The sequence below is a fragment of the Leptonychotes weddellii genome, chromosome 9 (genome assembly GCF_054177405.1).
Source record: "Leptonychotes weddellii isolate Sample4059 chromosome 9, ASM5417740v2, whole genome shotgun sequence".
Classification (NCBI taxonomy): Eukaryota; Metazoa; Chordata; class Mammalia; order Carnivora; family Phocidae; genus Leptonychotes; species Leptonychotes weddellii.
This window is the reverse complement of record NC_138377.1, coordinates 72,371,814-72,395,748: the sequence shown is the minus strand read 5'-3', so window position 1 is coordinate 72,395,748 and position 23,935 is coordinate 72,371,814. Positions and strand designations below refer to the sequence as shown.

The 23,935-nt window shown below is 36.8% G+C and overlaps 1 long non-coding RNA gene across 2 annotated transcripts in view; it reads left to right on the top strand.

Moving 5' to 3' along the window:
- LOC145723486 (uncharacterized) overlaps positions 1 to 23,935 on the top strand; it is a 330,232-nt gene that overhangs the window by 247,705 nt on the left and 58,592 nt on the right. Inside the window, exon 6 of one of the 2 annotated variants that reach the window (XR_014148578.1) lies at positions 6,636 to 6,754. The exons of the other annotated variant lie outside the window; for it this stretch is intronic. This is a non-coding gene — a long non-coding RNA (uncharacterized LOC145723486). The remainder of the gene's footprint in view (positions 1 to 6,635; positions 6,755 to 23,935) is intronic. 2 annotated transcript variants of the gene reach the window in all.

The following is a 23,935-nucleotide window of genomic DNA, read 5'->3' as shown; positions in this document are numbered from 1 at the left end:
ACCCAATGAATCAAAATTCTTAAGCCACTGAGGTAAAAGCGCAGTTTCTGAGCTAATACTATGTCTAGGCAAGCTTTTGGGTGTTCTCTTGGACGGGTTCCACCCTCATCAGCCTGTTTTAGGTGGCAGACTACACAGCTGTCGGCTAAGAGTGGCACAGGGAGGGACAGCCCGGAATGGGCTATCTGCTAAGGGAAGAGTTTCCTTCTTTCAGTTTGATTGGTATGAGTGGCAAATGCGGAGCAACAGAGACATCTCATTGCCCCCTTTCTTCTGACAGCCTGCTTCCTGACAGGGCTTGAAGCCAGCAGATGCCATAGGTCTGGGCTCATCATCAGTCCTGACCAGAGTCCTGCCCCAACGGGTCTGTTAAACTCTTCTGCTGCCAGGTTTTCCAGATTCTTTTTTTTTTTTTTTAATATATGACAATTTTAAGGGATAGAGTTTACATGCCATACAATTCATGCATTTACAATTCAGTGTTTTTTAGTATATTCATAGAGTTGTGAAACCATTACCACAATCAATTTAGAGCATTTTCATCACCCCAAAGAGAAATTCCCTACCCATTAGCTGTCAATTTCCATGTCTCCTGAACGTCTATAGTCCCTGGCAATACCAGTCTACTTTCTGTCCTTATGAATTTGCCTATTTGACATTTCATTAAAATGGAATCACACAATGAGTACTATCACCAAAATGTGGTGCAGTTTGTGGCTGGCTTCTTCCACTAGCAGGACGTCTTCAAGGTTCATCCACATAGGTATCAGTACTTCATTCTTTTATACGTTTAAATAATAGGCCATTGTATTGATAATACCACATTTTGTTCATCAATTGATAGACATTTAGGTTGTTTCCAATTTTTTGGATATTAAGAATAATGCTGCTGTGAGCATTTGCTTACAAATTTTTATATAGACATTTGTTTTCATTTCTCTTGGCTACATTCCTTAGAGTGGAATTGCTAGGTCATATGGTAATTTATGTTTAAGCTTTTGAAGAACTGCCGGACTGTTTTCCAAAGCAACTGCACTGTTTTAAATTTCTACCAGAAGTATATGAGAGAGGTGATTTCTTCACATCGTCACAAACACTTTTCATTATCTTTTTGATTATAGTTACCATTGTGGGTGCGATCTTACGTGGTTATTTGTATTCCTCTGATGGCTAATGATGTCAAACATCTTCCCATGTCTTGATTAGCCATTTGTATTTGTTTGGAAAATGCCTTCCTGAGGAGTGAAATCCATTAAAAGTGGTCTGTTGTACCCTCATTTATTTATGATAGAATCTTAGCATCGGAAGGAACTGCAGAGGTTGTCAAATACAAGTGCCAGTGTATTTGAATGTCATATCAGTTAATATCATATCATAAGGCCTCTGTTATTTCTTTCAGGCATTTCTCAGCCTCAGTTCCAGGGCAAGAGTACTCACCAGCTTCTGAAATAACTTGCCTTTGATCTCCCTAAACACAACTCTGTTTCATAGAAACTCTTCCTAATATTGAGATTAAATCTTCTTCAGTTATGTTAAACCCACAGCTCCTAACTTAGAGTCATAAGTTCTGAATGTGTGCTTGTGTACAGACTATTATGGGTAGATTCAAAAGGATTATGTGACTCCACAAATTTTAAGATTGAAAAATGTGTTCCTAATCACTTTCTTGTTAGGTGTTTTAGAACAGCTCTTTTTAAAACTGAAGCTTACTGAAGAAAGTGGGGCGTGGTGGTGGATGGGGTCGAACCTCTACAATCTGGCTGGGTTACAGTAGAGGATGACACAAAGGCTGGGTGACTTTGGCCAGTTCCTAATTAGGTACTTGTTAATCCTTTAATATCTTCAAAGTCTTGCTCCAGATATCTTGGCTTTGGCAAAGTATGATGCATCCTTAACTTTTCAGCCCACATGGCTTTGAAAGGAAACTCTTTTGGGGGTGGGGGGATGTTTCTGATCCCCTTACACTTACCTCATCAAAGTGTGTTTTCACTCTGCTATTTGATGTCTGAGAGGCCTCATTAGGAGCTCATTTTATTAGCCCCGTTAAAAGAGTTTCTTTCCTGTAGAGACAGGAAGTTATATTTTGCTGCATGTATACCTCTAAGTCTCTCCAGAACATAGACAGATTGGGAGTTCTGGTCTCTGAGTCTCCACATACAGATGAAACTCCCCAAGTTGCTCCACAATGCTCTTGGGAAATCAATTCACACTTGGGTTTTGGCCTCTTGGCATGCCCACTTTATAGGCTCTGCTTTTCATGAGGTCAGGAGAGTGATTCCACGTGTGCACATAATCTGTGCTTTTGGTAACTTTGAATTCTCTGTCACTTTTTAAAGTGCTCTAAAAAAAGACTGTAGTCTAATAGGTCATTGGACCAACCCAATAACTTCCTGGCAGGCTTGACTCCTTCTTCAGAAAGGAGAAATGTTGGGAAACCAAAGCCAGTGAAGTATTCATGTTTTTTCACTTATAAAATGGGGAAAATGAGCACTAGCTAACTTCTCAGGATCTAGGATCAAAGTGGCTAGCAATGCCATGGATTTTTCTTTCTTCTGCCTTTTTTTTTTTTTTTTTTTTTTTGAGATCTGGTTGCTAGATCCTTCATGTCCCGCTAGGAACCAAAAAGGGGCTGGGTCATCTTAACCACCCCATGCATCTCTGTTCACTTCTTGGGTCCTTCCCTAGGATCTTTCTTGTAGAGTTTCCTCATCTTATGCACAGCTCCACTCCCTGGCATTTCCTTTCAGAAAATGTGGAATGGATAAAATACCCCCCAATACTTGATAGAAATAAAAAACAATTCCAGGTTTTATAGTAGAGTATTCAGAGTGTTAGCAAATGAGAAACGTCTTACAACTGCAGAAACATGATTATCATGGACAGTAGTGAAGCCTGGGAACCAAAGTGTTTATCTCTAGTGAACCTTTCTTTTCAAAGTCTTCAATTCAGGGGCACCTGGGTGGCTCAGTCGTTAAGTGTCTGCCTTCGGCTCAGGTCATGATCCCAGGGTCCTGGGATTGAGCCCCACATCGGGCTCCTTGCTCAGCGGGAAGCTTGCTTCTCCCTCTCCCACTCCCCCTGCTTGTGTTCCCTCTCTCACTGTCTCTGTCTCTCTCTCTCTCTGTCAAATAAATAAATAAAATCTTAAAAAAAGAAAAGTCTTCAATTCAGCTTCCTAAGGCTATCACTTGTTTCTTAGACTCCTCCTGTGATTGTATATCTTTGATTATTGTCATAGGAAAGTGTATTACAGGATATAGGGGGTAAAAATGTTGGTATCAGTTAGATTATTGTTTCTTAATCTTAGTCAAACCTTGGTATTATGACTCGAGAAGAGGAAAATAAACTCCCAACAGAAGAGCACTTCAACATTTGCAAGGAAAAGAAACTAAAGTTTATCCTTCCGTCTTGACTCATCCTGTGTCCCACATATTTTGCTTCATTTCCTGGCAGATCATAAAATTGTCCTCAACTGGAATTTTTCATTGTGAGTGGGTCAGAATTCTCTGCACAAATAAATTTCTCAAATCTTACTCTGTGCCTTCACAGGATATGATCATCAATGAGCAAATCAAGTAACACTTCTGTTATCTTCAACAAAAATGGTTTTCATCTACATAAGATGATAAATAAAATCAACTCCAATATTTCAAGTCTTCCTCCAGTTTTTCTTTCTCAAACTTATTTGTTTCCCACTACAAAAAGTATCCAAAACTAAAACTGTAATTTAAAAAATTTCCTTTCTGAGCTTACAAATTTATAGAAACTTAATGTGTTCCTTTGTGTCTGGGGTTCTCCTTCATTCTTTATTCCGCTGCCATTTGGGCAGTCTTTACATATGCCTACAAAAGGTCTAAAATGTGATGGGTATCCAAAATGTATTTGTTGAATGGATAAACATCCTCTTATGACATTAAAAAGCAACAGGGAGGGGCGCCTGTGTGGCTCAGTCGTTAAGCGTCTGCCTTGGGCTCAGGTCATGATCTCAGGGTCCTGGGATCGAGCCCCACATCGGGCTCCCTGCTCAGTGGGAAGCCTGCTTCTCCCTCTCCCACTCCCCCTGCTTGTGTTCCCTCTCTCGCTGTGCCTCTCTCTGTCAAATAAATAAATAAAATCTTTAAAAAAAAAAAAAAGCAATAGGGAGCTGGCATTATAGGAGATACTTATTAATCTCAGGGTAATTGCTTATATGAGTCAGTTAGAAAACATTTATTAAATGTCCTTTATGTTTTCAGAGAAGAAAAATAAACTAAAGCTTTATATATTGATAGTGTTATTATTTTTAGAGCTAACTTTCTATGCTCCCTCTTCCCAGAAGTCTGTCTACTTCTTTGCACCATGCTGTGTGTTCAGACTTTCTTTTGATGAAAACAGTAAGAACAGCCAAGTATTTGTAGTCTGATCTGTCATAATTGATGCCTACACTGAGTCTCCCCCACCCACTCCCAGTGGTTAAAAATAATTGGAACTCAAGGTATTGGCAACAGTCTGGGTTTTGCTAGCCAGTGACCTTTCCCCCACATGATCCCATGGAAAAAGAATTTTCTGCATGAGAACAAAAGACTCAAGTATAGTAAAAATGGCAACCTGATATGAGTTCTGCTTTGATTTTTCTGACATTATGAGGATTTAAACAATTTGATAATTTTATAAAACTGAGGGAAAATGTCAAAAATCTCCTTCTCATGATTTAACAGTGTAACCACTGGAAGTCTAGTGTTTCTTCAGTCTTTTCTGCCTTAAAGTAGAGAGATGTTCAAGATCAGTTTCTTTTTTTGAAAAGTGGGAATAATGATAGATGAAGTAGAACTACAGAGATGGTTAGAGAACTATGAATCCTAGATTCCACTGGGAAGTGTGGTATAGGTAAGTGGTAGGGAGGTTGGATGGAAGAATGGGAAGAGAGCTGACATGATATTAGATGAAAAGCTTCAAGGGAAGTGGTACATGAGAGTCCATGAGGAGTGCTGAGATGTGATACTAACAGCTTAGGGACAAGCATCCTGCAACCATACATAATAATTACCCATAAAAGTAGAAGTATTGAACTTAAGTTGCAGAACAGTCTTTCACCAGCAGCAAAATTATTGGTAAGAAACACATCATATCTGAGTAGCTGAAAATAACTATCTTCCTCCTAGTTCCCTTGGAACATATCAAATATTTCCCCCCAGAATTCCATCAGACCAAAGTCTATTGGTTGTTTCCTTTGAGACCAACTGGATTGAATTGTAGCTGGTACTTATTAGAAAACCAAGGATGAAAATGACTTTAAGTTGGTTAATTGACCAGACTAAATTCTTTTTTTAAATTTTTTTAATTTTTATTTTGTTATGTTAATCACCATACATTACATCATTAGTTTTTGATATAGTGTTCCATGATTCACTGTTTGCATATAACACCCAGTGCTCCATTCAGTATGTGCCCTCTTTAATACCCATCACCAGGCTAACCCATTCCCCCACCCCCCTCCCCTCTAGAACCCTTAGTTTGTTTCCTATAGGTCCTAATATTTACAGTAAGAATGAGAACTATTGGCTTAATCCTTATATAGATAATCAGCATGTGGTCTTTAAAAAATAGAAGACTCAGCATTTCTAGGCAGAAAAACATTAAAAGGAAAATGAAGCAAAATTCCTTTTTGCAGGGTACCTGGGTGGCTCAGTCATTAAGCATCTGCCTTTGGCTCAGGTCATGATCCCAGGGTCCTGGGATCCAGCCCCACATCGGGCTCCCTGCTCCTTGGGAAGCCTGCTTCTCCCTCTCCCACTCCCCCTGCTTGTGTTCCTGCTTTCACTCTCTCTCTCTCTGTTGAATAAATAAATAAAATCTTAAAAAAAAATTCCTTTTTGCTTCATTCCTTGGCCTGTGTTCTCCTTGTTGAAAGTTATGCCCATCTAATATCTCTTAGCCCATTCATGGAAATCCTTACAGAATGTATTCATTGGGGAATTAACCTACTTCAACCTTACCAACTTCTCTTAGTAATTTAACATGTGTTCCTTTGAGTCTATCTTACATAAATGCAAATTTTGTGATAATTACCTTGTTCATATCCTAAATCCTCCGAATCTTGCTATAACCTTACTCAAACAAAAGGGCTATGTATAAGGTACAAATAAGTATAATTGAATCAGATGGTTCCTTGAGAGGAGTCCAAGACAATATCATATTTTTAACAATACCCATCTTTAAATGGCATCCAATAGACCATCTAACAGAATCCTTTTGACAAGTTTGCTTCCAAATACAGCTTTTTTTTTTTTTATAAGAGAAGCAACAGCAAACAACTGGATGTTTTGGTCAGTTTTGTCCAAAGAAATTCAAATTTTGCTCTATTTGAGGCTTAACGTAGGAAGTAAAGTATGAAATTGGATGCAAAAACCTGAAGTACTGCTATTTGGGAACCCGAGTTAAACCACCAGAGAAAATTCCCAAGTCCCTTTTTCAGCTGATACTAATTGACTTTGATTTCCCATGGCTCATGGATGAAGCAATTTAACATGCTAAGGAATAGCTTGAATGTCCCATACATCTACCTGTTTCATTTGAAATTATGACTTAGGATCCTGACTCATCTGAACATTATCCAGGACGCTGGGAAGATGGTTTCCTTTTCTTTATTTTTTTAGACTTCTTCTGTAACCAAAAGTACTCCAGGGACAACACCTCCATTCATGGACTCAGCAACTGCATTAGGCCATACCAGTCTGGCACTTCGGTGGAGCCAGTCAACATCACTGGTGTCAAGGTAACAAAACTATCTGCCAAATTGCTGTTAAACCCATCAGTTTATTGAATCCCAATGCCAAAAATGTTCTTGCTTTTTAAATTTTGTCTGGAATATCACAGGCTAATTATGTAAGTCCCACTGTTTCTTTAAGACTTTCTTCAGGTCTTATCTCTTCTCAGTATTCATCCCAGTCACACAACTTTGATCTTAACTGCTTCCTTTAAAATCATTACATTTAAATAAAAATCCACTGACACAGACACACATACTGTATATTTGTTAAATTTTTTGATATATAAGCTTTATTTTTCATAGTTTCTAAAATAGTTATTGGCTATAAATTGACTATAAATTAGCAGAGTTCTGGAAGCTGGAATTGGCTACAAATAGTTATTGGCTATAAATTGAGCACTGTCCCTGTCTCATGGACTTACTGTTGCGTGAGACTTCTCAGTGAAAACTGCCAATAGTAAGTGATGAAAGTGCTTCTGGAGGGAGTGATGATGACCCAGCAGAGGGGCATTTAAAACAGATTGGAGACTCAGAAGTCTTGTGGGAGATATCAAGAGTCTCCCAGTGAGCCACATAAATGTGGTAAAGAGAAAGGGTATTATATTTTTGAATTTTTTTATTTAAATTCAATTAGTCAACATATAGTACCTCATTAGTTTCAGATGTAGAGTTCAATAATTCATCAGTTGTGTATAACACCCAATGCTTATCACATCACATGCCCTCCTTAATGCCTATCACTCAATTACCCCATCCCCCCACCCACCTCCCTTCCAGCAATCCTCAGTTTGTTTCCTATAGTTAAGAGTCTCTCATGGAAGGGTATTTTAAAGAGAACAGAATGGACAGAGCCACGGGAATGTTGGAAAGTGTGGCATATAGTTAGAGAATGGCAGGTTGTTCATGTGACTAAAATCCATATTGGGAGTTGGGGAAATAATGGGACATGAAGATAGTCAAGATAGTCAAGCCATTCTAAGGAGACTCTACCTTTTGGCATTTCAGAATCCTTGAAGGATTCTAAGCAGGGGAGTGATGCTATCATAGTTGGATGTTAGAGATATTATGGTGACTTCAATACTGTAGAATGGTTTGGAAAGCAGTGAGATCAACAGAAACCTACTCCAAGTAGATAAGATTAAAAGTTGATGAGGACCTGCTTTAGGAAAATAGTTAATTCAGGGGAACTTAACGTGACAAACAAATGGCTTGCTAAAATACTGGCTGTTGGGAGTGGAACATGGGACTTCTTAGATGACTCAAGATTTCTGGCTTTTGTCATTAGACCAATATGGTGCATGAAAATAAATAGGGAATAAAGGATGAGGAGGGAGTAGGAGAGATGAAAGAGGAGAAGAATGTATGGAAAAGGGGTTTAAAAAGTGAATTAATTTTTGAACCTGTGCCTTTTGACATTGGTTTTTGTTATCAAGTAGGATATTAAAAGTAAATCTCAAGAGAGAATTCTGATTGGAGTTTTGTGTTTGTAAGTTATTGGCAGAGTGATAATTAAAACCATGAAATTGAACAAGATTGCCCAGGCACTTTGAAATGAGAAAATGGCCAAGGACAGAATTCTGGGGAATGCCATAATTTAAGCAGTGGGCAGAGGAAAAGGATGACAGAAGAGAATGAAGGGTAATTGCAGAGGCAGGTGGAATGTTAGAGGAGAGCAGTGTCCAAAACTCCAGAGGAGGGGTTAGGTGATTGTGTCAATTTCCTAGAGTTGCTGTGACAAATTAACACAAAGGTAAGATAACAGATATGCATTATTTAAGAGTTCTGGAAGCTAGGAGTATGAAATCAAAGGATGGTCAGAGCCATGTTTCCTCTACAGGCTCTAGGGAAGAATCCCTTTTTGCCTCTTTCTAGCTTCTAGTGGCTCTTGGCAATCCTTGGTGTTTCTTGTAGCTGTATCTGCCTCTGTCTCCACATGGCCTTCTTCTCTTTGTGTGTTTCTATGTCTTCTCCTTTTCTTACATGGACACCAGTCACTACATTTAGAGCCCACACTATTCCAGTGTGATCCAATGTAATCTCATCTCCATCCTTGATTAATTATATCTGTAAAGACCCTGTCTCCAAATAAGGTCACATTTTAAGGTTTCAGATGGACTTGAATTGGAGGGGGGATACTATTCAACCCATTACAATGGTCAAGGATTATATTTCATCACCTCCACATATCTACAAGATCCTTTGTCCTCAACAGAAATCATATCTTTTCTCTGGGAATTTCTCAGACCTATCAAGTTGAGGATGAATTTATGAGGGGGGGAGGGTCGTTGGGAAGGAGAGAGAGGCAGAGAAGTTTCCTAGAAGGAGAGAGCAAGCAGAGACAGTGCTTATCCTTTACTAGTTTTCTTACCTAGCACACACTGAGAGCAGGAGCTCTCTCTTTCTGTGGAGCAGGAGCTGTCTCTCTTGCCTGTTTTAAGAGTGAAATTGTTACCACGCATGTAGTGCTTTAGGAGCAGCACAATCAGATGTTATTATGCATTATCACCCTAGCAAGATTTGGCTTGCCACAGCACCTCTGGTTGAGAACACACAGGATCAAAGAGGTCAGTTACTCAGGGTAAATAAGTTTAGATAAATCTGAGCAGAATAGAAATGGTCTGGTACTTTGCAGTGTGGTTCTGTGTTTAGAATGAAGGCTAGAGAAAACAGGAATCGAAGAGAGGAAGGTGGAATACTCTGCCTGCTGCTCAAATAAATGTTCAGTCAAACCTACTGGTGTGATTTCTCTTAATGACAGGTAAGGCTATATGAAAATAGGGTGGTTACCTAAACATGTGGGTGACATGCTAGCATAACTTAGAGGTTCAGTCTCTGAACCTCTAAGGTGTTTACATATGGCAAGACAGCAGTACCAGCTGCCATTTTGCAGTTAAACTCCAGGATTCATGCATGCAAAGAAATAGAGATAAGGAGGGAATTATTGTGACTCTGGATCAAAATGGTGCCAGTCCTTGAAGGTATATGATTTAGTTACTAATGCTAACTGGGCTCATGTTTAGTAAGGTCCATCTTATGATACAGAATTGTGTCCTCTCTAGTGTCATTTATATTTAATGAATAAAGGAGTCAGCTTTTTAAATTAATGATAGATCATGATCATAGTAGCTCCCACTTATGATTCAGAAATCCCCAGAGTTTGGAAAGATATTCCCAGAGACTAACATTTTCAACAATGGCATCTTTTTTTCAGTTTTTAAATCAATAAGTAAAATAATTATTTTAGCATTTTTTCCTTTTACTATTATAGCTTCAGAGGTCTTGATTATTGAGTATGGGCCGTGGTCAAAGGTGATCAGGAAGGAGGGTTCCTGACTTGTTTGTTACTTTCTTCAGCATGCTAGCTCTGATGGTTTTGAACATTATGACTCTTAATCATAAAGCATTGGTTAAAGATAGGAAAGCAGATAGAATTCTGATATTCAAAATAGTTAATTAATAATATAAATTGAAAGAATAGTAATTATGAAATTCTGCCCCCATACACTGTTTACCAGGTTTGTAGTTTCATTTTTCAAATCAAGAATCCCTATGTAGGACATCTGGAATTTCAAAATCAAGTGCTAAATAGAAAAAAATTATGTGGCAGTTATTTTAAAAAATTGCTTCTCATTTATTGGCAGTGAACATTACCCATTCCTAAAATCCATTAGCTACAAAAGATTACCTATAAATTCCATCCTGAAACTTCTCTTAACATTTGAAAGACTTACATGTATGTTGTATGTACACACACACACACCAATTGATGTTCAAAATGTAAAATGCAAATAATTAAAATAGAAAACATGAAAGCATTTTCCCCATGAAGTTTTTGAAAGTTTAATATATTGTTAAATTTCAACTTACATTTAAATATGCCTTCAGCCCAAATTCAAATACACCATTATATGTTATTTTTTAAAACATACACTATAAAGAAATGCCTGGGTGGTTCAGTCAGTTAAGTGTCTGGCTCTTGATTGCAACTCAGGTCATGATCTCAGGGTCCTAGGATCAAGCCACTCACTGGGCTCGGCACTCAGCAGTGAGTCTGCTTGAAGATTCTCTCTCTCCCTCTCCCTCTGCCCTTCACTCCATGTGTGCACACACACACTGTCTCTAAAATAAATCTTTTTAAAAATTAAAAAAATAAAACATACTATCAAATGACATTTTACTTTACAAAACTGGCTTAAAGAATATGCATCACTTAAGTGAAAATTAATCTTTAAATGTTATACATATAAGGAATCATCATTATCCTCACCATCTCACCCATTCCTGAAAAAAAAATTTTGCACTGATGGTGTTATATATACACAATCCTTAAATATTATGTCTGTCATAAGCAGTTATTAAAATGAGTTTTATAGTATAATTAATGGCCTACTGATAAAAATGAAGTACACTTACTTAAAATCACATCATCATGCACCATACAAAAATAACAAAATGATTTTTCAATCATTTTCATTTAATCTCTTAGATTATATATTACTAGCAGAGGAATTCTCACATCAAAAAAGGTTTGCAAACACTATTATAGATTAAGTATGAAGAAGAAAAAAATAAAACATTTTATGAAGTAATAATAGTTGCCTGAAATGATAAGGAAAATATTGTTTATCAACACTTATTCCTTCGAGGAGCATTACCGAGCTTACAACAAATGAAACATGATCATCCATTCAACATTTATGAGGCATCTATTAGGCTCTCTATTAATCACTGTTTTAGGCTCTCGGATTATAATACTGAGCAAGGTGGGCAAGATTCTACCCTTCATCAGACTTAAAAGAGACAAACAATAAATTAATCAACAAAAAAAGTTAAAATCATGAAGAGATCTATGAAGGGAGCTGAATCACAGATATAAATATAGTTTTCAGATTTTCAGCATTAGGATTAACCTTAGACGCATCATAGAAGGTTTAACTATACTTACAAATAACATGCCAATATTACAAATCTGGGCAATATAAATATAAAACCACAGATAACTGAAGTTGTGAGAGGGAAGGATGAGAAGAGGTGAAAAGAAATGAAGGGAGCTAATATCCTTGCCCAGAAAACCTGTAGCTAATTGAAAGATATTATCTACCTGTAGTTGCTCTATCCAGTACAGTTACCACTAGCCACATGTGGCTGTTTAATTTTTATTTTTTAAAAATTTTATTATGTTTTGTTAATCACCATACATCATTAATTTTTTTATTATGTTATGTTAATCATCATACATTACATCATTAGTTTTTGATGTAGAATTCCATGATTCATTGTTTGCGTATAACACCCAATGCTCCATGCAGAACGTGCACTCTTTAATACCCATCACCAGGCTAACCCATCCCCCCACCCCCTCCCCTCTAGAACCCTCAGTTTGTTTCTCAGAGTCCATAGTCTCTCATGGTTCATCTCCCCCTCCGATTTCCCCCCTTCATTTTACCCTTCCTACTCTCTTCTTCTTCTTTTTTTTTTTTTTTAACATATAATATATTATTTGTTTCAGAGGTACAGGTCTGTGATTCAACAGTCTTACACAATTCACAGCGCTCACCATAGCACATTTGGCTGTTTTTAATTAAAATCAAATATAATTTAAAATTCTGTTTTTCCTCAGTTGCACTTGCCGAATTTCAAGTACTCACTGTGAGTAGTTGACTACCATATTGAGTAGAATATATATGAACATTTCTATTATCAGGACATTCTACTGGGTAGTCTTGGCCTATGGTGACTGGATACAGAAGTAAGGATTTAAGAATACTGTTTGAGGAGTACCTGGGTGGCTCAGTCATTTGGGCATCTGTTGATTTCAGCTCAGGTCATGATTTTGGGGTCATGGGATTGAGCCCAGCATCCAGCTCTGTGCTTAGCCAGGAGTCTTCTCTCCTTCTTCCTCTCCCTCTGCTCCTCCCCTCTTCCCCCCTGCTCACTCTCTCTCTCAAATAAATAAATCTTTTTTAAAAGGTCAATGGCAGAATGATAATGCTTAATTGATGATTTTATATTCTTATAAAGCACTATATTTAAAATCACTGAGATAACCAATATAAGCTCTAAAAATAGAAATTATTCTTATAGAGTGGTACTGAGGGAGACGAGAAGTGAAGGTGGAAAATATTGACTTTAATTGTGTATCTTTTGGTACTGTTTTATTTTTAAATTTTTTTATCTATCACTTTGCTTTTAAAACTATTTTTAAGAAAATCATTTTAGTTTCTCTTGAGGAAATGAATTGTTTAAAAGTTTAAGTGGACAGACTACTTATAGGGATTTTGCAATAGTTCAGGGGAGACGTAATGGTTTTTCTCTGCAATTAGTAGACAGTCAAGTGATCCAAGTCTAAAAAAGAAGGAGGGAGGACAGAAGTGGAAAGGGAAGGAAGAATTAGAACAGAACATTTATGGGGTGGAGATCCTTAATGTAGACAAAAGTTGATGCATACATTAAATTCAGGTGATTGGTCTACTTTTGTACAATGTTTTTTTTTCCTCCTTATCTAACAATGATTTGAGGAAAAGATATCTAGTTCATCTCAGGGCCTAAAAATTAGCCCAGGGAACAGCAAGATGTTCAGAGAGAGTCCTTGTCTAGCCTAGACTCGGCCCCTGACATACACAGTTTCCTTGCAAATGAGAATAGAACATTGGAAACAGAGTGGAAGGGTGTGCGACCTCATTAAAGAATTCTTAGAAAGGACGTGGAACGAAGTTAAGCCATTCTACCTATATGCTTGAGGAATAAACAGTGATCTTCCCATGCAGTGTCCCAGTTCTTTCAAAGACATACAATTAAGGAAAAGCAGTAAATATTATATTGTCATATTTATCATGCTAATGCTCCAGTTGGCAGGCTCCAGAGATAATAGGGCCTCCTGGAATACACCTGTGAGTAGAACTCAATGTCCTTGAGATAAATATTAAATTCACAAGTTACTGGATCGCTTGTACTCACCTATGAACTTATTGCTCTACTTATTTGCTATGTGTTTTTGTTTACCTTTTCCCTTTTAAAAAATTCCCCCAAACAATATTCAGACAAGTTAGGTAGCTTGTAGCCATTAAGGAAGGCATTTGAATAAAAAATATAAATGCTAGAATTTTTCTATGAAAACCAAATGTTATGAACCTCTGGTCAAATTTTCTTCAGTGGATTCGAAACATAACCCTCCAGTCCAAGCACACAGCAATGGTGTGTAAAGTAGCAAACCAAAACAATACAGGTGGCCTTAGAAACAAGAAAGGCATCTCTGTGACCAGGAACAGAGCTGATACATAAAGCTGTGAGTAAGGCTGGAAGCCACAGATGTGCTAGGCTCTGAGTCTAGAAGCAAATAGTGATAGTAGGAATTAGTCTCCTGCAGGTACAGAGGACTAAAATTACCATGTAGGACAGGGGAGCACTGAGCTATAAGCTGCTTAAAACCACACTGTACTTATAAAAGAAGGTAGAAAAAAATATTTGACCAACTTGGGTCTACAGGTGTTAGCAGGATATAGTCATTGCTGGAAGATATGGACAGAGTCTAACAGTGCACACACTAAAACACAGTGCCCATTGCTTAGTGTGATTAGTCACTGGATGAGACATCTTTACATTCTACACAATGGAGATTCCCTCATAATGCCACCAAATGTCATTATGGCAAGCCCTATGGATAAGTGGGGGCAGTTGCAAAATTTCTAAAGAAGGGTAGTGATATCCTCAGTAATAACTTATTCTTTGTATTCACTCTGGAGTTTAGCCAGAAGATAGAAAGTAAAAAGACATATACAAAAATCTCTATTTAAAATTACACTAACAACTAGGACTAGAAGTTCTGGCCTCAACAATCAGACAACAAAAAGAAATAACCATTCAGATTGGCAAAGAAGAAGTCAAACTCTCTGTCTCTTTGCAGATTACATGATATTTTATGTGGAAAACCCAAAAGACCCCACCCCAAAATTTCTAAAACTCATACAGCAATTCAGCAACATGGCAGGATACAAAATCAATGCACAGAAATCAGTTGCATTTTTATACACTAGCAATATGTCTGAAGAAAGCGAAATTAAGAAATCGATCCCATTTACAATTGCACCAAAAACCATAAGATACCTAAGAATAAACCTAAGCAAAGAGGTAAAGGATCTGTACTCCAGAAACTACAGAACACTTATGAAAGAAATTGAGGAAGACACAAAGAGATGGAAAAGCATTCCATGCTCATGGATTGGAAGAATAAACATTGTTAAAATGTCTATGCTATCCAAAGCAATCTACACATTCAGTGCAATCCTTATCAAAATATCATTGACATTTTTCACAGAGCTGGAACAAACAATCCTAAAATTTGTATGGAACCAGAAAAGACCCCAAATTGCCAGGGGAATGTTGAAAAAGAAAACCAAATCTGGGGACATCAAAATGCCTGACTTAAAGCTCCATTACAAAGCTGTGATCATCAAGACAGCATGGTACTGGCACAAAAACAGACGCATATATCAGTGGAACAGAACAGAGAGCCCAGAACTATATGGTCAACTATATGGTCAACTAACTTCGACAAAACAGGAAAGAACATCCAATGGAAAAAAGACAGTCTCTTCAATAAATGGTGCTGGGAAAACTAGACAACCACATGCAGAAGAATGGAACTAGACCATTCTCTTATACCATACTCAAAGATAAACTCAAAATGGATGAAAGACCTAAATGTGAGACAGGAATCCATCAAAATCCTAGAGAAGAACACAGGCAGTAACCTCTTCGACCTTGGCCACAGTAACTTATTCCAAGACACATCTCTAAAGTTAAGGGAAACAAAAGCAAAAATGAGTTATTGGGACTTCATCAAGATAAAAAGCTTCTGCACGGCAAAGGAAACAGTCAACAAAATTAAAAGGCAACCTATGGAATGGGAGAAGATATATGCAAATGACATAACAGATAAAGGGCTGATATCCAAGATCTGCAAAGAACTTCTCAAAAAATACGCCAAAAAACAAACAATCCAGTCAAGAAATGGGCAGAAGACATGGACACTTCTCCAAAGAAGACATACAAATGGCTAACAGACACATGAAAAAATGCTCCATATCCCTTGCCATCAGGGAAGTGCAAATCAAAACCACAATGAGATACCACCTTACACCAATTAGAATGGCAAAAATTAACAAGACAGGGAACAACAAATGTTGGCGAGGATGTGGAGAAAGGGAAACACTCTGATCAGAACATTAATTCACTTTGGTCGAAATTAATTTTATATAACAGTTTGACAATGACTTTAAGATAATTATACAGCGTACTCTGGTAGTAAGTGAAAGAAGTATTCCCTTTTAAAATCAGCAGAAGTTTATGATTCAAAAAGAGAAATTAAATAAGAAGAAATGAATGTGGGAAGAATTTCTAATTATAGAAATCTTGGGATGAAAAAGTATAGTCATTGATTTTCAAACACTCAATAAACTGGTTAAACTGCAAACCATAGACATAGAATAAGCTAGTACGGAGGACATCATTTAACATGAAGATGAGGGAAGAACAAGATGAAAATGTGAATGAACAGTAAAGAACTGAGGCAGATAGATGAAGAGACTCCAGCATGCATCTAGTAGACCTTTCAAAAGAGAAAAATAAAATAAACGGAAGAAGGGAAGTAATGTCTGAAGAGGTAATAGCTGTATTTTTCCAGAATTAAAAAGAAATACGAATCTTTAGATTGAAAATACATCCTGAGTATCAAGATGGATAAAATTAATCCACATCAAGTTACATTCTTGTGAAACTGCAGAATATGAAAGGTATAGAGAAACCCTTAAAAGTACCATGAGAGACTATGGACTCCAAGAAACCAACTGAGGGTTTTAGAGGGGAGAGGAGTGGGGGGATGGGTTAGCCTGGTGATGGGTATTAAGGAGGGCACGTATTGCATGGAGCACTGGATGTTATACGAAAACAATGAATCATGGAACACTACATCAAAAACTAATGATGTACTGTATGGTGACTAACATAACATAATAAAATTAAATTAAATTTAAAAAAAAAGTTACCGGAGAGGAAAAGGCAGATCACTTATAAAGTAAAACTTTCACACTTAAACAGATTTCTTATTGGCAACAATAGAGGCCAAAATACAATAGGATGATAGCTTCAAAATACGGAAGGAAAAAAACTTGGAATCTATAATTGTATATCCAAACGAACTGTCACTTAAGAGCAAAGGCAAAATAATGACATCAAACCAAAAACGTTTTCATTTGTACAAAGTCAAGAGTTTACTGCCCTTAGCCCTCACTAAAAGTACTACTAAACCAGAGAAACCACATGATATAAAAATAGGGCAAAACTGATAAAATATATGAGTAATTTTAATTAACAATAGACTATGTTTTTTAAAGAATGAAAGACATAGTCTCAGGGTAAAGGCCATATTAAAATTTTGGCTGTTAGATTTTTTGACAAAATTCTTCTCTACCAGACAAAAGTCTTTCCAGACAGATGAAGTATACAGTCCCAAAGAAGACTGATATGCCCAAACTCTCTGTAATTTTAAGTCTAAAGAAAATAGGGAAAGTCTCAAAAAGAATTATGAATATAGCTTTTAGTATATGAGAGTAACTAAAATAAAACACATAGAAAACCACAAAATTTTATGAGAGCGTTGCTTTGGCAAAAATGTCATCAGCCTGAGATTAAAAGAGACTGAGATTGGGGTACCTTGGTGGCTCAGTTGGTTAAGCATCCAACTCTTGATTTTGGCTCAAGTCATGATCTCAGGGTCATGAGATTGAGCCCTGTGTCAGGCTCCATGCTCAGTGCATGGAGCCTGCTTGGGATTCTCTCTCTCCTTCTTCCTCTGGACCTCCTCCCCTTGCGTGTGAGCTCTCTCTTTAAAAAAAGAGAGAGAGAGACTGAGATTAATTTAGATGAAAAAAAAAAAAGCATGGACTCAAATTTTCTACAGCCAGGAAGCAGGCCAATAAATCTGATTAGTAACCAAGGCAGAAATATTCTCCAGTGTCCTCTGCAGAAGTGATTGAGGAAGATAGTGGAAAGAGGACACAGGAGAGGGTTGAACCAGTCACCATAGGGGAAAAATGGACTAGGGAGCCATCCCTAGTATTTGAAACTGGATATATTGATCAAGATATATTTCCTAGCCACAAGGAAAATGGACCTGGCAACATTTGCTTAATGGGATGCAAACTTGCTAGGGGCCATTGACTGATGTGTGTCTCTTCTCATTTCTTCTTTTGAATGGAAGAGTTTGGTGCAGTTATCTGGTACATGTTTCATCATTGTATGTTGAGTGAGTGGGAGGCAGATAACTTGTCTGTTTAGTACTGGAGTTGCATCTAAATGTGACACAGATAATAAGGTCCTGGATTTATAACTCAGTGCCTTTATTGGATGAGTTTTTCTGGGTGTGATAGGGAAGGGTTGAGTGAACTTTGTGCATGGTGGAAATGTAATAATTATAACCAAGAGGGTGGCCTGTGGTAGATTTCATTACTGTTCCTAATGTTTGACCCCTCCACGCATCCACACCCACTGTCATGAGACTTTGCATTTCCTCCATCTAGAGGCAGAGTACATTTTCCCATCTCAAGGATTCTGAGCTTGGCATGTGCCTTGCTATGGCCATTAGAATATTAATAGATGTCACATGATTAGGGACTTGAAACGTTCTAGCAAGGTTGCGCTTGATCCCTTTCACTTTTGCCATTGCCCCAGGCAGCCTACTGGTTCCAGAATTATGTAACATGTGTGTGAAGCAAACTTGACCTGAATTCACAGCTTGGAACCAAACCCAGCTGAACCCAGCTGAGATCAGCCAAACTATAATGAACTCAAAGATGCATGATATGTAAATAATTGCTTTCTATTACAGTCCACTGATTTGGGGATTTTTTTAAATAGAAGTATCATTATGATGATATTTGAATAAAATATTCTCTTACAATACAGAAAAATTAATTCAAGACAGTTTACAGATACAAATATGAAATGAAGATATGAATATTTTTAACTAAGCAAAAATAAAGTAAAATATTTTAAGAATTTTTGAAGAATAAACCAGAAGGCACAAAACATAAAAATTATTAATTTTCCGGGATGCCTGGGTAGCTCATTCGGTTAAGTGTCTGCCTTCCGCTCAGGTCATGATCCCAGGGTCCTGGAATCGAGCCCTGCGTCGGGCTCCCTGCTCAGTGGAGAGCCTGTTTCTCCCTCTCCCTCTGCCTGCTTGCTCTCTCTCTCTCTGGCAAATAAAGAAATAAAATCTTTTTTAAAAATTATTAATTTTCCTACATTTAATTTTAAAACTGCTTAAAAAAAGACATCAAATATTAGGATAAATACAAAGCACAAACTTGGAGAAGATATTTGAAATGCTTGTTGATTATGCTCATCAAAATATTATTATTCAGAATATATATAAGAACAACACAATACGAAAAAGTTACACAAACAATAGAAAAATTGACAAAGGATATGAATAGGCTGTTCACAAAGAAGAAATCCAAATGGCTACTAGTCACATAGAAAGATGTTATATCTTGCTAATGATCAAGGAAATTTAGAATAAAATGACAATGAGATATTTCATATTTATCACATTGGCAAAATTAAGCAAAAATCAGATAATACTAAATCTTGGTGAGGATGTGGAATGATGGGCTCTCATATAATTATGGTAGGAATGTAAATTGACACAACCACCTTGAAGAATATTTGGTATTGTGTAGCGAGAACCAAATCCAACATAATTCTCTGTTCTGGTGTTAAACAACAAAGGCACCAAACATACTTTTCTGTCCCTATGTTAGGTAAGTCTGAGATCAGGCCTACTTTGCTGTTTGCTAAGTAATACTTAGCTGCTTGCTTCAGAGAAATATTTTCTTCTGGAAAATAAGACTATGAGGCTAAAAGCTCAGACTAACAGCTTGCCCATCAAGACTTGCTTCAGGAGTCTTGCTTCTTGGTATTTATCAGTTCAAAGCTCTTATGTCATAAACTGCCCAATCCAAACTAGTTCCATGCCATGCAAGATATACCCTAAAATCACCCAGCTCAGGTCCTAAAACTGTATAAATACCATCTTCTAATTTCCCTATCTTGAGGTATTATTAAGACTGTGCTATGGTAGTGTTTTTCCTTACTACAGTAGGCCTAAGAAACAGCTTTGCTTGATCAATAGTGGTTTTTTTGGGGGGAGGGGCAATACTAGTAACTAGTAAATATGTACTAGATGACTGAGGAATTCCATCTTCAAGTATACAACCTAAAGTGGTATCATTCAAACTATGAGTTTAGACTCATTAGTAAAATACGAAATCAACATAGTGAATCACAGCCCACATTTGCTTTTTTTTTAGAATAGGATAGATTAGACAGGAATGGACAAGAATGGAATGGAATAGAATAAAATGCAATAAATGATAAATAATAAAAATAGTAAAACAACAGAAGGTTGTTTTGTAAAGTTTTAATTTCAGTATACATATAACTGTGTGTATGTGCATGGGTACATGTGTGTATTAAGCCACTGCCTTAAATAAATCCTTGCATATGTATGTAAGGAGCTATTGCAAAATATTTATAATAAAAAAACTAGGAACAATCTCAATGATCACCAAAAATTGGATAATAAATACTTATGCAGTGAATGCTATACAGCAGTTAAAACAAATGAACCAGAGTTGTACATCAATACAAATAAATCTCAAAAATATATTGAGTGAAAAAGTAAATTATATAATATACACACATAATAAAAACTACATTAAATAGTGCTTGGGAATACAATAATCCAGATGATATGATACAAAAGTATAAAAATTGGGATAATCAACACAAAATTCAGGGCAGTGCTTTTCTGTGCAAGGGTTGAGAGTGAGGGAATGAGGAAGCAAGGAAGTGAGGGAGGGTCATGAGAGGGAGTGAGAGAGAGAAGGGGATGGTATTGAAGAGAGATAAACAGGGGGCCTCAAATGTCTTGGTATTTTGATTTCTTAAAAAAATCTGAGACAATTATGGCAAAATGTTAAAATGTTAAAGTTTGGTGTGGGGAATAGCACTTAGTGTTTTTCTATGGTCCAGGCTTTTGTTCCAAATCCTTTACATACTTTATTTGCAAATCTGTTTGTTAATATTTATCCTATATTTGTTGGTATGTTTGAACTACTTCAAAATTTGAAAAATAGAAGCAGAGGGAAAACATTATATTAAATCTAAGTGGTGGGTATATGGATATCCATTACACTATCCTCTATAATTTTCTGTATGGTTGAAATTTTTCATTTAAAAAAACATGTTTTTAAAAAATCATTTGTTATGATAGGACTGATAATTAATCCTTTATCTGAACCCTAGAATATAGGGAATGCATTGAAATGTTTATAATGACCAATGCACAGGTTGGTTTTTTCTCACCAGAGTTTCATTAGTCATTTTGTAAAGAATCTGATTGGTTATCTGTAGATCGCAAAGAGGGTAGCTTTCCTCAGGGGAAACCCATGAAGTTGCATCAGAGCCATACTCTCCTGACCCTGTGCCATTCATTCTCCATTTCTTTTCTCTTCTCCTCCAAATAACCAAAAGCCACATCCAGAAATAGTGACAGAGAAAGTTCCCATGTCTTCTTTGAGAAAAGGGCTGGATCTAATGAAAACAAAAATCAATAATATCACAATGGGTGGGCTGTGGGAAATAAAAGATTGCTTCAGGGTGAAGCATCATTGGAACAGCCCTTCCTTTTGGCCTTTACATCCGGAATGTCTTCACTAATCTGAGGGTGAGATCTCAATTGGTTTTATTATGAGATAAAATGGTCAGCATCAAAATCATTCATAAACTTCAGATGAATTATGACTGGACAACCAGCTCTCTCAGTGGGGTGTGTAGTTTCTTTCTGAGTGGAGCAGTTGTTTGATGAAACAGGTGAACTAGCCTCTTATTTTAGTATCATGTAAATAGAGCCAAGTTCTTTTCCCTGCTCTGTATCTTCCCTCTTGGAAAAACTTGGCTAAGAGCCTGGCTTTAGATACAAAACTGAAGACATGGTTCCAATGCTTGAATAACCTAAGCAACATCATGTCCTTCTTGGTCTTTTCCCTAAATGAGTAAGGATTTTATTTTTTTTAAAGAATAAAAATAATAAACAGGTTTAAAAAATGGTTTTGAAGCCCATACTTAAAAGTACAATGTGGGGCTCAAGTCAACAAAAATATAAAGTATTTAGTAATAAGAAAAATAACAATGCTAATAGTAATACAAAACAATCTTTATTGACTGGTTACTCTGTCCCAAGTATTCTTCCAAACATTTTATAAACTCATAACAACCCTATGAAATAAGTAATTATTACTCCCATTTTGTAATTGGGAACTGAGTCTTGGAGAAATTAATTTGCCCAGAATAGCAAAATCAATGGTGGAGCATGGTGGAGTTTAGAGATGATATGTTGTTCAACCCCTTCTTCTTACATGTGAGAACTGGAGATCTTAGCAAGGTTGTATTGTTAACATGAGGAAGTTCATTTCGGTCCAGGAGATTACATTATTCTCTCTCCATGGATATAAGGGGACACTGGCCTAGGCCTCTAGCTCAGCTAAATTAACACTCAGCTAGGGGCGCCAGGGTGGCTCAGTCGTTAAGCGTCTGCCTTTGGCTCAGGTCATGATCCCGGGGTCCTGGGATTGAGCCCCGCATCAGGCTCCCTGCTCAGCGGGAAGCCTGCTTCTCCCTCTCCCACTCCCCCTGCTTGTGTTCCCTCTCTCGCTGTGTCTCTCTCTGTCAAATAAATAAATAAATAAAATCTTTAAAAAAAAATTAACACTCAGCTAAATTAACACTAAATTAACACCTTTGCCTGTAGATGAGAAAACTTAGGACCAGAGAGGCTAAATAACTTGTTCACAATCAGGCATTTAGTAAATACCAGGGCTAAGGTATCAAAGCTCAAATCTCTCTCTAGACTCAGCCTGATTTCTTGACTATGAATTTGGCTTTTTCTATCAAATTTTTTCTTTGATTGATTTTAATTTGCTTTAATCTTCATGTTTTGCAATTTTCATTAAATATGGCTTTGCTCTCCCATTCAGACTCTAGGGTAAGTTCTTTTCAGAAAAATCCCAATTTTAATTAGATTTCCTTGATCATTTTACCATAAGGAATTCACCAAAGTAAACCTCTAATGTGATTGGGTGTTGGGGATTTCTCACTCATTTGGGTCGTGTAATGAATGACATACAGAAACCTGGATGATAAAAACACTTTGACTTTTCCTATGGGTTTATGACAGCATATCCAATGATGACTTTTTTTTTTTGCTTTTTTTTTTCAGCTTTATTGAGATACAATTGACATTTTGCAAGTTTAAAGTGTACAATATGTCAATTTGATACATTAAAGATTGCAAAATGATTATTGCCATAGCATTAGGTAAAAATTCCATCCTGTCACATAATTACCATTTCTTTTTTGTGGTGAGAAAATTTTTTAAAATTTTATTTATGTATTTTCCAGTGACTTTTTAAATTCATTTTTTCCTGTAGAACAGAATTTAGCTTGAAAAAGCAAGCTGAAGTGGCCCCTGGGTGGCTCAGTCATTAGGTGTCTGCCTTCGCCTCGGGTCATGATCCCAGAGTGCTGGGGTCAAGCCCCATATCGGGGCTCCCTGCTCGGTGGGAGGCCTGCTTCTCCCTCTCCCACCCCCCCTGCTTGTGTTCCCTCTCTCGCTGTCAATAAATAAATAAAATCTTTAAAAAAAAAAAAAACAAGCTGAAGAAAGTCCAGAGACTGTACCCTTCAGGAAGGCACAGTGTGTCTTCATATATGTTTTTAGTTTTCTTTGCTATGCTGTATATCTATATCATCATTAATATTGCCATTAATGTGACCACATATACTTATATCTATTGAGTAAAATGTTTATTTTATTATTTTATATACAGTACATTTACATTTTTATGTAGTCAATTTTCTGTAGTTAATCGACTACATAATTTTTTCTTATATTGTCTTGAGTGTCAAGTTTACAAAGGTCTTTCTGACTTTTAAATGATTCTTGATGTCTATAGTTAATTTAAATGTAAAACTCTACCATAATTTATTTGACCATCACCTCTTCTTACTGGAAATTCAGTTCATTTTTAGTTTCAATATTACAAATAAAACTACAGCAAATATCCT